A 15,118-nucleotide genomic window follows, 5' to 3' on the forward strand; every position below is an offset into this window, starting at 1 on the left:
CGCTGGTCTTGTTCACTGGGTAGTGGACTTGAACTTACCCAGCACATGTAAGTACGCAAATTTGCAGAGGACAGATTTGAGCATCTGACTCCCACTCTAAGGAACTACTCATTAGGTCCTCAGAGCAAAGTCCAAAGGCCATATTGTGAAAAGTAGGACTGCGTGGTCAGAGCCCTTACTTCCCGTTTCTGTGCATGTTACGCTCAGCTATGCAGACACCATGTGGAAACAGCCTCTCATAGCACCTGGTTCTCATACTGCAACTTCCTCACAGCATCTCAGATACCCCATCTCTCACGTGCCTGCACACCTTTGCACTTGAGGATTCCTCTTTGGGGAATATCTCTGCCCACCCCCATCTACTTCCCTAGCTCCTACTCATCCTTCAAGATTCAGTTCAGGACTTCCTGGTGGCGCAGTGGTTAAGAATCTGCCTACCAATGCAGGGGACACGGGTTCAATCCCTGGTCCAGGAAGATCCCACATGCTGCAGAGCAACTAAGCCCGTGCGCTGCAGCTACTGAGCCCGCGTGCCTAGAGCCTGCAACAAAGAGAAGCCACTGCAATGAGAAGCCCGTGCACCGCAACGAAGAGTAGCCCACCCTGCTCGCCACAACTAGAGAAAGCCCGCGCGCAGCAACGAAGACCCAATGCAGCCAAAAAAAAAAGATTCAGTTCATGTGTCACCTCCTCTGGAAAGCCTTCCTGGCTTTCCTCCTCATCTTCCTTAGGCCAGGTGGCTGTAAAACAACCTAACAGACTTTCTGTTAGGACTTAGCTCAATACATTATCACAGTATTACTAGCCCTTCACTAAACTTCAAGAGGACAAAAGCACTGTCATTTCCATTCCTCTATCTGTATTTCAGTAACATTTATTGTTTATTCCTACTAACACAAGATATATTTTTAATTAGAAATTGTGGAAAATGCAGATACAGAAAAAAAGAGAAAGGAAATACTTATATCTTCCTAATCAGAAAAATTAGTAATATTTTGGTTTATATCTTCATACACAAACACACACACAATACACTTCTATGTTACTTTCTTTTAAACAAAAAAAGGATGACCTTGTGATCTTTGGCTGTTCCACCCCCCCACAGTTACTAACAAGGTCCCCAAAGCCTCCCTCACATGAACACAGGTGTAAATAGAAACAAAGTGCCCGCTTAAAATTGTGACCCTCTGAGCCACACTGCTGCCTCTTAATGTTTCCTTTAGAGAAACCCTGGGGCCCTCAATGTACACTGTTCAAACTGTTTTATACTTGCTTTTAAAAATTAATGTGTTTTGAACATTTCCCCACATCAACAAATATTCAAAAAATAAAATATGACAATACATTAATGATTCAATAGTATTCAGACACAGAAGTACACCATACTTTACTTAAATACTATCCTCAATCATTGGACATTTGCATGTTTCCAATTTTTCAGTATTGTAAAATATACTCCGATGAACACTGTGGTAAAACTTCGAATGCATCTAATACATTCTTTCTTTAGAATAAATGATTAGATTGTTGAACTGATGGGTAAAGAATGGGCGAATCGTTAAGTCTTTTGATACATATTAACAATTTGCTCAGAAGAAACACTGTATTATTTTAAAATCTCACAAGTAGTATAAAAAGAGTACCTATTTCTTCACACAACTGCCAACACTGAACATTACAATATTCTTCCCCACTGAGACAATTAAAGATCATATCTATATTTGCGATAAATAGATATTTCCTGATTGAAATCAATGGAGGGATGTACTGATTCGAGGCATTAGGAAGAAGAAGGAATCGCAATATGAGTAAGGTGGCTTTACCTGGACTTACCAAGGTTATAATCTAGAAGTCTGGGGGTAGAGATGCCCCAAGAGAAGTTCAGAAATACGATTAATGTAAGTCAACTGTGATAAATGGGTAAGAGGAACAAAGAGATACAGGGATTCAGAAGTGGGCGAAATCACCTCTGGCTGGGGAAACTGAGACATGCTTCAGTGAGGGGACGGGCACTCGCCATGGCTTTGGGGGCATTTCCATGTCCCTATGTGAGCCCAGAAGTCCCGTGTTTACGTGGCTCCTGCTGACCTTAGATGCCTGCCTATCTGGACGCTCAAAGAAGAGTTCAGCTGCTGCTGCTGCCTTTATAAACAGCATGTGACACCAATCAACAACAGCTTCACGGCCCTCCTCTTCTCCAAACTTGATTTCATAATCTCTCCAACATGCCTGATCTCCCTCCACTGGTCCAAGAAGTGATGCATTCAAGGTCACTCCCTACCTTGGGGGCAGCATATTGGCTCCGGCTGGGTACGTTCAAGATCAGCTACCAGTCATCATTGTCCGGCTGTGGCCGGGGCCTTCCGATCACAGCCATCAGGTTAATGTGTTATTCTTTGTGTTTATAGAAAAATTTGTTTCACTCTTTGAAGAAGAGAATTACTTTAGAATTACTAGAATTACTAGAATTACTTTAAGAAGTGTTTATGAATTGCAGTAACTATATAAACTATGAAACACATTGTGGGTTTTTTTCCCTTATTTCACAAAGGAGTCAGGGGAGGACTCATCTGTTTAGTAAGAAATATTTTGCTCATTAGCTGGTGACATCATTGCCCTCTGAAATTAGGAGATTTTTGTCAGCATATGGAAAAAAAGATGAAATTCCATTCTTCTCCCAGAGGTACAGTGTAACACTGAAATAATCTCTCTGGCAGTTTCAAAATTAACTAGTTGTCACCAGATTTGAAGAAGAAGGAGGAGGAGACAGAGGAGGAGAAGATAATTACATGATACTCATACTTGTAAAAAGTATGTGAGAATTTGAGGTAATGTTACCATCCCCTAGAGGCAAAGGCTTGTCAGCACTTAATTCACTTAAAGAAACTGTTTAAAAAACTAACTACGAAACCAAAGGAACAGCAAAGGGATGCTACATTCCACAATAAACTCTATTCTTTTTCTTAAAACTCATGAACTCTGAATTGCTTTTAATCACCCCCAAATAATGTTGCTACTTTCCCTATAAGGAACCAGAAAATATAAGACCTCAGGAGTCCTACAGCCACGTCTAGGGAGACTTGAATAACAAGTAAGCACACTTGTCCCAATTCTGCAAGTTTCCATGAAGAAGAGAAAATGCCTTTCCTTCTCCTGAAAGGAGTTGGGGGAGGAGAGAGGTTAAGTGGAGGAAAAAGAACCGACTTCCCCTTCACTCTGTAAATCTTTGGAAGATTTTACTGCTTGAGATTATGTCACCCTGCCCATAGGTCAGAGAACCCTGCTGGTCATATAAAATAGGTGAGTTGAGATAAAAAAGAAGTTAGGGGAAGGTAGTCAACAACTAACTCTACAGGCCCCTCTGTAAAGAGTGGGGGAGTGTTACCCAAAACAAACCTATGGTGTCAGGCACACTAAGAGCTAAAGCAAAACACCAAACCCACTCATTCCCAAGTGTATTCGATTCTCACATACCCCGTGCCATGGAAAAAGGATGATTCAGAACAGGACTGCCAAGTAGGGCAATTACATACGCTTTTGAGGCGCTAGTTTCTGGAGCTGATGGAAGTTTTCATCCCAGAAGCGCTAAGTCTCCCAAGAGACTGGGTGGTGTTTGCAAAGTCACATTACTTTTATGGCATCTTAGACTGACTGATTCATGGATCAGGCACGATGACTTCTTGGACACGGCCGCCAAACAACCTTGCCTAGGCACACGACGATGTAGGAATACAGAGAACTGATGGAGCCTGCAAGGCAACGGAGGGAAGGTGCGGACACCAAGTTCTTCCTTCCAACCCAAGCTTAGGCTACTGATCAGCACGGGCATCTGTTGAAGACGGAGGCAGATGGGCCGAAGGTACCTCCCAGAGTCACGATCTATGTGTGACCTTAACACACTTCTCCTTATGTTTGTAGAATGAATAATAAGCAAATTTACTTCCAAATAGAAGACAGCTTAGCCTGTCTTTGTGTTTCTATAAACACAAAGAATAACACATTCACCTGATGGCTGTGATCAGAAGGCCCCAATTGATTCACTGGCTCAGAAAATGAATCAATTGGAGCTAGAAAAATTGTTTGTGGTCATCTAACTGGCAAAACAATCAGGTCATGATGACTGCTGAAAACTAAACCACAGAATATCCTTCCCACAACTAACAAAATGAGCAATAGTGTCCTACAAAGCACAATTACTAAAAACTGGCAAAAATACTCCACCAAGAGCATCCAAACAAAAGTATATAACCTAATATATTAAACTTGAGAACTCCGTGATCAAGCTAAGAAAAAAATTCCTGAAGACCCACAGAAAAGGAAGCAAACTGTGTGGCCTTCTTTATCTTTTTCTGATCTAAGAGAAGCAGAAATTGCTTCAGGAGAGTAATGAGTGAAAAGACGGAAAGTCAATGGTAAGGCTGATCCTGATTAAAATGAAGCCTCTAGAAATTCACCAGGAATTGGAGGAATAAATTAAAGACAGACTGGCTCTGGTGTACCCGTTCCCCTACCCTTAAGCAAGCAACGTGAACAGTGATGCAGCACATTTAACAAACTCTTAGGAGAGAGAAAGCCGAGCCCAGGTATCCCAATGAAGACCACATTCCACCTCGGTTGGGTTTTCCCACGTCCCCAGCTATTACATTAGGCTACAGCAACAACAAACATGAATGGATCACAAAATAAAGGAAGGAAAACACTCCACTGTCTGACAGCATGGCAAACAGGTCAAAAAGTAATCTTCATTATATCAGCACAAACAGAAAATGTGACCTGAGCTACCCAAGCATGATCAAAGTGAAAAGAAATGCATGAGAACTACTCAAACAAACTATAAGAAGGGGAAAAAAAGAGAGAGAGAGAAAAGGCATGGACAAACACAATGATTCTATCTTTTGATCCCATCTCTCTATCAGAAGAAAATATAACTCAAGGAACAGGAAGAAATTCCTAACAGTTGCTTCTCTCTATAAAATAATTAAAGAAGAACATGAATTCAATTAAATGAGACCTCAAGGACAAGATGAAAAACACAAATGATATAAATTTTAAAACTGCAATCATATATGGAAGCAACCTAAATGTCCATCGACAGAGGAACAGATAAAGAAGATGTGGCATATATATATATATATATATATGCGCACATACTGTGGAATACTACTCAGCCATAAAAAAGAATGAAATAATGCCATTTGCAGCAACACGGATGGACCTAGAAATTATCATATTAAGTGAAGTAAGTCAGACAGAAAAAGACAAATATCATATGATATCACTTATATGTGGAATCTTAAAAAATGATACAAATGAACTTATTTACAAAACAGAAACAGAATCACAGACACAGAAAACAAACTTATTGTTACCAAAGGGGAAAGGGGTGGGGGTGATAAATTAGGAGTTTGGGATTAACAGATACACACTACTAGGTATAAAACAGATAACAAACAAGGACCTACTGTATAGCACAGGGATCTATATTCAATACTTTATAATAAGCTATAATGGAAAAGAATCTGAAAATGTGTGTATGTGTGTGTAACTGAATCACTTTGCTGTACACCTGAAACTAACATAACTTTATAAATCAACTATATTTCAATTAAAAACAAAAAACAAAACAAATTGCAGTCATAAGGAACCAAACAACCTATTACAGAGCCAATTTATAAATAAGAATGAGCAAAGAAAAGAATCAATACCGTATTAGTCAAAATATTGATACTGAGAAAAACTTTATTATTTAAATCCATTTTCTCATATGACCCAAGTTTGAAGATTTACCCACTTGTTCACCTAAGCCACTGGCCTTGCTGCTCCCTCTACCTAACAGGTTTCTCTTCCTCCTCCTGGTGAACTCTTGCTCAGTTTCAGTCACCTTCACTGGGCTTTCCACACTCTCCTCACTGGGGCCTAATGGACTTTCTGTGCGTATTTCACACACTCGGTAGAAATATTCCAATTAAGGCCCCAACCAGGCTATCCACTTGTCTGTCTCTTCTTCTCAAATATAAACTCCTGTGTATAGGGACTGACCTATAGTAGGTACTTAGTAATGTTTGCACAATGAATGAGTAAAAGAATGTTCAAGATGGCATTCTTTCACCTACCCTCTGGCTCAAAAGCACAGGGCAAGAAGTGTCCTTGTAGGAACTAATTATGCAATGTTATTAGAATTATACTAGTAATAGTACAATCAACAAGGGATGAGAGACGGTGTGATACAAAGAGGGAAAGGAAAAGGGACAGAGTAGAGAATAAAGGGATATTTCTACAGAAATTATTCTGTGAATAATTAGAATTTGAATTAGAATTTGGTTGTGTTAAAATATTGCTTTCTAGATGAATGTCCTTGATGACTGGGTATAGTTCTTAGAGTTTCGATATAGTGACTTACAGTTCAAACGGACTCTGAACAAGTGATGGGCAGTCCATGACGTCAGTAAGTTGGCTTAGGCTGGAAGCGGCCCTCAGTCTGGATCCGACGCACGAACATGAACATGAACATGAACATGGGTCTCTCTCCAACCCATCCATTATATAAGACTTGGTACCAGGGCAAATGATTTAATGAGGAATGAACATGTGATGAATCACTATCATTAAACAAGTAATGGAAATCCTCTCTTACCCCAAGCTCCCTAAGGTTCATCCCAAAACTGAAGTAAGAAATTGGCATTGCAAATCTAAATGCCAATCCTTAACTCATATTATATTACAAATATCTGTATTTAGATATCATCAGCTAGCTAGGGTAAATGTTGTAGATCCTGTTTGGTATTTACGTATAAGGTTGGACAAATGAGACTGCTATTTTTAAGGTCAAAAGCTAATATTTCCAGTTCACGTGGTTCGACCTAATAAAAGAAACAACAGGGAAGTCCCTGGCGGTCCAGTGGTTAGGACTCCATGCTCTCACTGCCGAGGGCCCAGGTTCATTCCCTGGTCAGGGAACAAAGATCTCGCAAGCCACACAGTGTGGCCAAAAAAATTTAAAAATGAAAGAAAGAAAGATGAAGCTGAGGGTGACAGTAAAATCTTAAAAAAAAAGAAAAGAAAAGAAAAGAAATAACAGACCAGAATGTGCCCGAAAACTAACTTAAATTTTAAAAGTGATAACAATAGGTTACATAACCCTCAGATTATATTGTATCTGGATATTTTGTCGTTATTTACTTTTGTTCACGTGGCCCTTGATGTGTTGAGGAGGGTGTGCAGGCAGCGCTCTCAACTCCCTGTGACTATACAAACCAGTGAAGATAGACGTGTACTGATACCTGGCTGGTTTGCCAGGTGCAAAGAGCCAAATTTCCAACTATTTCTGGGCCTGCTGTAAGAGCACCCCCCAACGTAACGGGCATGGAAGCCCACACCTCATTGTCACTATATGGCCCTAGGTAATTTCAATACGATTAGTGTTTATTTTTCCCAAACTGTAATCCTAAGGCCACATATGTTACTGAAATCATACCAGACCCGTTCCTAAGCCCACAGACAGTTATACCTTCTGAAACAGAAAATACACTGATTATGTGTTTGGTAAAAACATAACCAATTAAACACACACTATTTACATTAAGCTTGTTCTGACAACTCCAGTCTGTCTGCCGTAATATGCAAAAGCAGAAGCGCTGCTGCCATGTTAATGGCATGTACAAAGATAAAACTTTTGACAGGAACTCCAGTATTTTAAGAATGACAGTTAATGGCGAGGTAGAAGATCGTCACATAAGCAATAGAGGCTGGTGTTCATTGGGTATTTACTTGGTGCCATTTAATCCTTGCAACACCCGTGTGAGGTAGATACACTCGGCCCAAGTTTTGAGGCACAAAGAGATGAAACAACTTGCCCTCAGATGCAGAGCTAATAGGTGGCAGAGCTGGGATCTGGACCCAAAGTCTGACTCACATCTGTGCGCGTTAACCAGCCCCCTCACCGGGCAAACGCCTGGCTTTCCCGAGGCCAGAACCTCCTTCCTGTCTAACTTTGTTTAAAGATGATGATCTCAAGGGACTCACAGCAAACACACGCCTCAAACTTTGGCCCTTCTCCCGGGGACAAGGCTGGGGAGAGAGGGTGGTGTGGAATAAATGACAAGAAGTCATCTAAGCAGCGGTTCTTGGTCAGCTTATGTCCAGTGAGAGCAAAAGTCACCTTTCTCACAAGACTTTGGGACACATGTTATTCCAATGGACTGATTTTGTCTCTAGTCTCTCCATAAGCTACAGGTCTAAAGAATCATTACGTCTACTCTTCTAAAGAGAATTTTAATATGTCTATATTTTACTATCATTTTCATTTCAAAATTACTTTTGTTAAAATTAAGAGGAATATTTCTTCCTCTTCCCACCCAGCCAAATAAAAAAGAAATTTGTAGAAGGTATCTATGAAAGTCTTTATAATCATCTCAAGGCTTCAAGTACGCATTAAAAGACCTGAATCAATAAGAGTTATTTTTGCCATAGTTATATTTAGAAAGATTTAGAAAAGTGTTCCTTTTTTTGACACAGTGTAACATAGCATGGCATGAACATGCTAGCCCAAGCAAACAGGGTAAAAAAGCCCTCTGGCAAATTAACGCTAGGCCATACTTCTACTCTTTCTCCTGGTCAAATTAGAAGTCAAATGAGTTGAGTAAAGCTCTTCCTCTGTTCAAGAAATAAAGAGCCAAAGCACACATCCAACCATGCTGTATTTAAGCCTAGCTAGCATAAGAATTAAAGCTACAACAAGCAGAATCATTTTCTAGCCACAAATCAAAACTTACCTTGCCAGTGAGAACCCTTTTCACCTGAAACCCATATGTTGTTATGAAAAAAAAATCCTTTAGGAAGAGAGATTCAAAGAAAACATATCAACACGATTAAAAGCAAACAGTAACTTACATTCAGTAATGTAAGTTATTTTTATGCTTGGAATCTATTCTCTCTTAAATTTCCTTATAAAACCAATAATATAAGAGCAGAAAGACAGTAGAAAGAAGGTCAACTATTTACATAAAGATACCTTTACTGGACCTATAATGTCAACTTTAATACTAAGGTCTATGTGAATCTTCACATAGTTTATGCAGCCAATAAATATTTACCCAAAGTCAGCAAAAATATGAAAATCTTATTTTAAAAAAATCGCTGGTACTATCTATAGGTGGAAGACAATTCTGTAAATTCATCATGCATTGTCATTAAAAAAATGACAATGTTGTTTGGGAATCAGATTTCCCCAAACAACAAAGCTAGTAATATTGGTTTCTATTTTCCTTTAACACCTTTGCAATATAAAAATAAAACTTCTAATACATTTTAACTTATAGGCATTGTCTAGAAGTCCACACTAGTAAAAGAAACCTATTCAAAATAAGAATTATTTTCACTTTATTAATTATATTTAAGAATAGCCAAGTTTTAAAAAATCTGGTTCAACCCAGAGTCCTGGACTCTAAAAAGAGCACCTTGCATTTACAGACGTCTCTCAGACAAGCAGAAGCATCGTTCTGCCCCCGAAAGGAACACCCCATGAGCATGAGCTCTGTTCTCTGACCACATTCTGTATTAAATGATTAAATTGTCCATCTTTTCTTTGGCCGTAATAGAAATTAGGCCGTTCACCCCGAGAACCACTAAAAAAGTAACTTTGTGGAATGCTCTCCTGGCCTTCAGCACACTACCTTTTAGAAAGTTCTAGATTAGACTAAGGCTATAGCAACCTCTTCTTCCAAAACAACAGACCTGAATCTTCTGGCTGGAAGACAATGGCTGTAATTGAGGCAGGTGAAATGACTCTGAAAAGCCTCAGTAAAAACCACCTGCTGGTGAGGGCCAAGTTTATGGTTTATAATTTTAGAAAGCCCCCAAAAGATTTAACAGTCTTGCATCATGCCAACAATATGGGGATATTTTAGTTGCGACCTTGAAAGTCCTCAATCAGGGAAACACTTAAAATAGTATTTTGTAAAAAGTGGAAGAAATGACCACCTGATGTTGTGTCTTTGTTACCCCAAATCTGGACACAGTTCAACCACATGGCTCCCCAGGTTAGTGGCAAAGCTATATTCAGAATTGGAATGAAAGGTTATGCAGAGATGCACATATGGATGTAAGGTATTATTATAACACCACAGTGATAACATAGCACTCTTTGCACAAATATTTCCCAACTCTAATATTTCCCCAAATGTAAAAGTGATCAATTATGAAACGATGACTTGCTTTACAAAATAATTCACGTCACAAAACATTTCACCATAGTTGCTTCACCCTGGTAAGGAGCTCCAGATACAGAAACATAATTCCAACTTTTTCTGGAACACAGTTTGTATGAAGTGAAACAATTAAACGCGACCAAAATAGATGTCTGCAATGGACTCTTAAGAGCTCTGGTGCTTTACTGTCCTTGTTGTTGCTTTAATATTTCTTTATATATTATATATTAAAAAAAATAATTTGAATAGCATCATAATCAAATAATTTACAATTTGACATTTTTCGGAAAGAGAGTTCACTGCAAGTATTTCAGGTACAGATCACCAACTCTTACCTACCAGTTTTGTAAAAACAAAAACTATGATTTACTAAAATGTACGCCTTGAGTAAAAAAACTTTAAACCCCAGTAAGACAGACAGCACAATTTCTTTAAACATTTTCTTAATCAGAAGGTAAACTGAACCTCAACGCACAAAGCTGAAAGCTTAAAATGAGAACTCTTACAACCTTTCCCCTGCAGGAGGCGAAGGAAAACAAAAGTTACTAAAATAAAATGAAAAATATTAAAATAAACGTTCAGATGTTTAACAAGGAATCCAGTTAAGTACTCAACCAGAAATTCTTTTTAAAAACTCTAACACTCACAACAGAAGTTTGTTATTAATGAAAAACAGCAGAGAACTGATTCCCCTCTGGCAAAGAGAAAGCTATTTTTCACTTCCCCTGGTAACTATCTTTAGTACTTAATACTCTTGGAAACTGAGAATGTGAATATGGATTTATTGTGAAGCAACATGCAATTATCGAATGCCAGTTCTGGGGGTGGGGGAAGCCTATGAATCAATGCAAATGAAACCCTAAAGCACGACAGGCATCAATATAGGCATTGAGGTCTGGTGACAAAGGCCTTATGATCTCTGCAACTTTCATGGCCTGGGCATTCCCCACTATGGCCAGTGGGCTATTTGCATCTCAGTATAGAAAAGAATCGATAGAAAGCTGAAAAGCCCTGGCCCTCGCACAAAAGATAATCAAAGCACCGAACCCAAGGCAGCTGGAGTAGGACACAGTGGGAATTATCTGAAATTAATTACCCTGCTAGTAGGCAAATGGAGCATCAGTAAGAAGGAGTATTTTGGATGGAGTTTCTTGCTGAGTCTCCAGGAAAACATGGGACAGACTAAAGTCACGGTAAGAGGGGCAAGTGTCACGTACATCGGGATCACAATCAAGTACAAGCAAACTTCGGTGCCAACGGTTCATCACCACGCAGTAATGAACAGCGTGACTGAACGTGGGTGTGGGGTGTTGGCACAAAGGCAGCTAGCAAAATACACAGAGTAAACAGCCTTTCTTCAGAAAACTCTCTCCACTGCTGACTAGACTGTCTTCACCTACATCTTTCAGCAAAAAAGACAAGTCATTCTAGAGCTTCTGGGAAATTGCGCTGGAAGTGGAAGGAGCATATCGTACCCCTGGCCCTCCCTCCAACTAGGAAAGGCTGAGTTTATTTTTGAACCGTCTAAGAAGAAACAGTTTATAAGGAGTTAATAATGTAACCATGTACGTGAGTCTGTGTGAGCACGTGTGAGGCTAATTTTAACCTCTGCACTGCAGGGTAAACTCCACTGGGGCAGGGCCTCTCTCTCCCCTTCACCTTTGTAACCTGGATACCTGGCATGAAGCCTAGCACATAGCAAGCGCTCTGCAGAAGCTCCACAGATGCCTCCTAAATGAACAAAGAAATGCTCAAGAGAACGAATGCCCCCCCAACTTTTAAGAAGTACCCATTTCATTCTGTCAGCTGATATCAAGGTGATGGTTGTGATTTACCCTCTGAAAGGGGTTCAACAAACCAATACTTTATATAATACTTTCTTAGCAGCTTGTTCAAAATGCCTACAGTACTCTATTTATAGTAACTTTTTCCTAAATGAGATAAGCCTCTCTCCTTACCATCTAAGTATGTGAGGTTTTACTACAGGCCTGTTTCTCTGAATGGATAAAGTCTTGTAACCTCTCCCTTGACTCAGATGCTATTAATCAGGACAGTATCCAGTGAGACAGACACTAAAAGACCCACTATGGACAACTGAGGCGATGTGTTCTCCCCCGAGTTGGGTTTGAATCACATCAGTCCTGAGTTATGATATTTATTCTTCATGATTCTTTGGATTCATGATTTACATTTATATTATGTTAGAACTAGGGGATAAGAGACCCCAAAAGGCACAGTGAAAACCATGGACATGGTTCCTTTGATTACCTCATGGTCCCAGGACATGCTGCTGGCTAGCATATGACACATTTATTATTATAAATGGTAACATCTCAGTCCCCTCCACACAAAAGCAAACCAGGCAGAGCTTTCAAATTAATAATCCTTTGGGTTTTTTGTTTATTTGTTTGTTTTAGCTACAATGGAATCTGGTGTTTGATTCAGGAAATCAGGGACAAGAAGGTAGTGGGAGGGTTATATTTACTAATGATATGCCATCATTTGTTACTCAGATGCAAAGAAGTGTAAAGACTGAGTCTATAGTCTCAAGACATAAAACATGCTCTTAAAGCAGCCAGGAAGGATGACCATTCAAATACAAGTTTGTTCACTGAATATTTCTCAAGCAGGCTATATGAGCTGAACACTGAGTTAGGCACTCACTGGAGACACAAAGATAATACAGCTGCCTTTCTTGCTCAAGGAGCTCACAATTTCCACAGAGGTTGAAATATATACAATTAATTCTGATACTCCAGGATAACTGTTAGGTTTCACGTAGCAAGCTAGTTTAACAAAGCACAGAACAGGAAGCTATAAAAATACACTTGAGGATGCTAAAGTTTCAGAGGAGGTGGCAGTTGGACTTCACCTTGAAAGATGCATAGATTTTTACCTGGAAAAATTTGCAGGAAGACATTTTACGTAGAGGAAATGCACAAATTAAAGCAGAGAGTGTGAAAATACAAGGTATGATCAGTAAGGCATTCAGGGTCCAATGTGGATGGAGTGGAGACCTACTGGAGCAACGGGTGACAGATGGGAGTAGAGAAATTGATTGAGGCCAGATCACAGAGGGTCTTGAGTGTGCCAAGAAGTTTGGAATTTATCTTGTAAAACTGGAAAACCATCAGGCTTTTCTGAAACACATGAATGTAAGAAGAGATGTATGTTTTGGAAAGATGACTGGCTGTATGGAGCACTGACAAGAGGAAACAAGAGTCTAAAGAAATGGAGGTAGAGTTGCTTCCAGACTTTAAGGAAGAGAGGACCTAACAAACAAAACAACTGCATAGTAGCTGCAAACTACTCAAATAAACAAAATCTTGAAAACCAAAAAAAAAAAAAAAAAAAATTGCGTAATAGATGAAAAAGGTTAACTCCCTCCATTCTCACTCCACGCGGTTTGATGATAGCACCATGAAATGTCTATCTGAAACTCTGGAATTCTAATTCCTATGATCTTGGTGGAACTCCTGAGAAGCCATGTTTTGGTCACATTAAAATAGCATGAATAATAAAAGGCATCAAAACTGGAAAAGAAGAAGAAAAATTGCCTCTGTTCACAGGTGACATGGTCTTATATGTAGAAAACGCTAAAGATTTTACACACACACATACACACACACACACACACACACATCTGTTAGAGATAATAAAGAAATTCAGCAAAGTTGCAGGATATAAAATCAACACAGGAAAATCAGTTCCATCTTTATATACTGGCAATAAAAAATTCAAAAAGGAAATTAAGTAAACAATTTCATTTATAATAGCATCAAAAAGAATAAAATACTTAAAAATAAACTTAACCAAGGAGACAAGACTTGTACACTGAAAACTACAAAACAATGCTGAAAGAAATTCAAGAAGACATAAATGGAAGAATAGCTGTGTTCACGGATTGGAAGACTTCATGTTAAGATGACAATACTACCCAAATCAATCTACAGGTTCAATAAAATCCCTATCAAAATCTCATGGCACTTTTCACAGAAATAGAAAAACCCATCCTGAAATTTGTATGGAATCTCAAGGGACCTTAATAGCTAAAACAACCTGAAAAAGAAGAACCAAGTTGGAGGGCTCACACCTCCCAATTTCAAACCTTACTATATAGCTATCTTCATCAAAACAGTATGATGCCTGCAAAGGAAAGACACATAAACCAAAGAAATAAAATAAGAGAGCCCAGAAATAAACCCTCACATATATGGTCAATTAATTTTCAAAAAGGGTGCTAAGATCATTCAATGGGGGAAAGGACAGTCTTTTCAACAAGTGGTTCTGGGAAAACAAGGTATCTACTCACAAAAGAATGAGGTTGGACCCATATGTTATATGATATACAAACATTAACTTAAAATGGGTCATAGACCTAAACTTAAAAGCTAAAACTATAAACTCTTAAAAGAAAATATAGGAGAAAATCTTCACGACAATGGATATGGCAATGATTTCTTAGTTATGACACCAAAAACGAATGTAAATTGGACTTCAAAATTAAAAACTTTCCTGCCTCAAAGGACGCTATCAAGAGAGTAAAAAGGCAACTCATACAATGGGAGAAAATATTTACAAGTCATGTACCTGATACAGGATTAATATCCAGACTCTATAAAGAACTCCTACAACTCAACAACCAACAGCAAAACAAAAAACCCAATTCAACAATGGGCAAATAACTTGAATAAACACTTCTCTGAGGAATGTATAAAAACGGCCAAGCACATAAAAAGATGCTAAACATCATTAGACACTAGAGAAATCAAATCTAAACCACAATGATATCATTTTATACCCATTAGGATGACTAGTATCAAAAATGGGAAAATCACAAGTGTTGGTGAGGAAGCGGAGAAATGGGAACTTTCACGCAGCTGTCAGGAATGGAAAATGGTGCAGCCACTGTG

The 15,118-nt window shown here is 38.9% G+C and overlaps 1 protein-coding gene across 4 annotated transcripts in view; it reads right to left on the minus strand.

Annotated features, from left to right (window-relative positions):
- SASH1 (SAM and SH3 domain containing 1) overlaps positions 1-15,118 on the minus strand; it is a 251,479-nt gene that overhangs the window by 44,536 nt on the left and 191,825 nt on the right. The window contains exons 1-2 of one of the 4 annotated variants that reach the window (XM_036870944.1): positions 13,607-13,612; positions 9,548-9,550 (exon numbers count right to left, since the gene is read on the minus strand). The exons of the other annotated variants lie outside the window; for them this stretch is intronic. The gene's annotated coding sequence lies outside the window, so the exon portion shown is untranslated. Of the gene's footprint in view, positions 1-9,547; positions 9,551-13,606; positions 13,613-15,118 lie in introns of those variants that run through there. 4 annotated transcript variants of the gene reach the window in all.

This window comes from Balaenoptera musculus, chromosome 12 (genome assembly GCF_009873245.2).
Source record: "Balaenoptera musculus isolate JJ_BM4_2016_0621 chromosome 12, mBalMus1.pri.v3, whole genome shotgun sequence".
Classification (NCBI taxonomy): domain Eukaryota; kingdom Metazoa; phylum Chordata; class Mammalia; order Artiodactyla; family Balaenopteridae; genus Balaenoptera; species Balaenoptera musculus.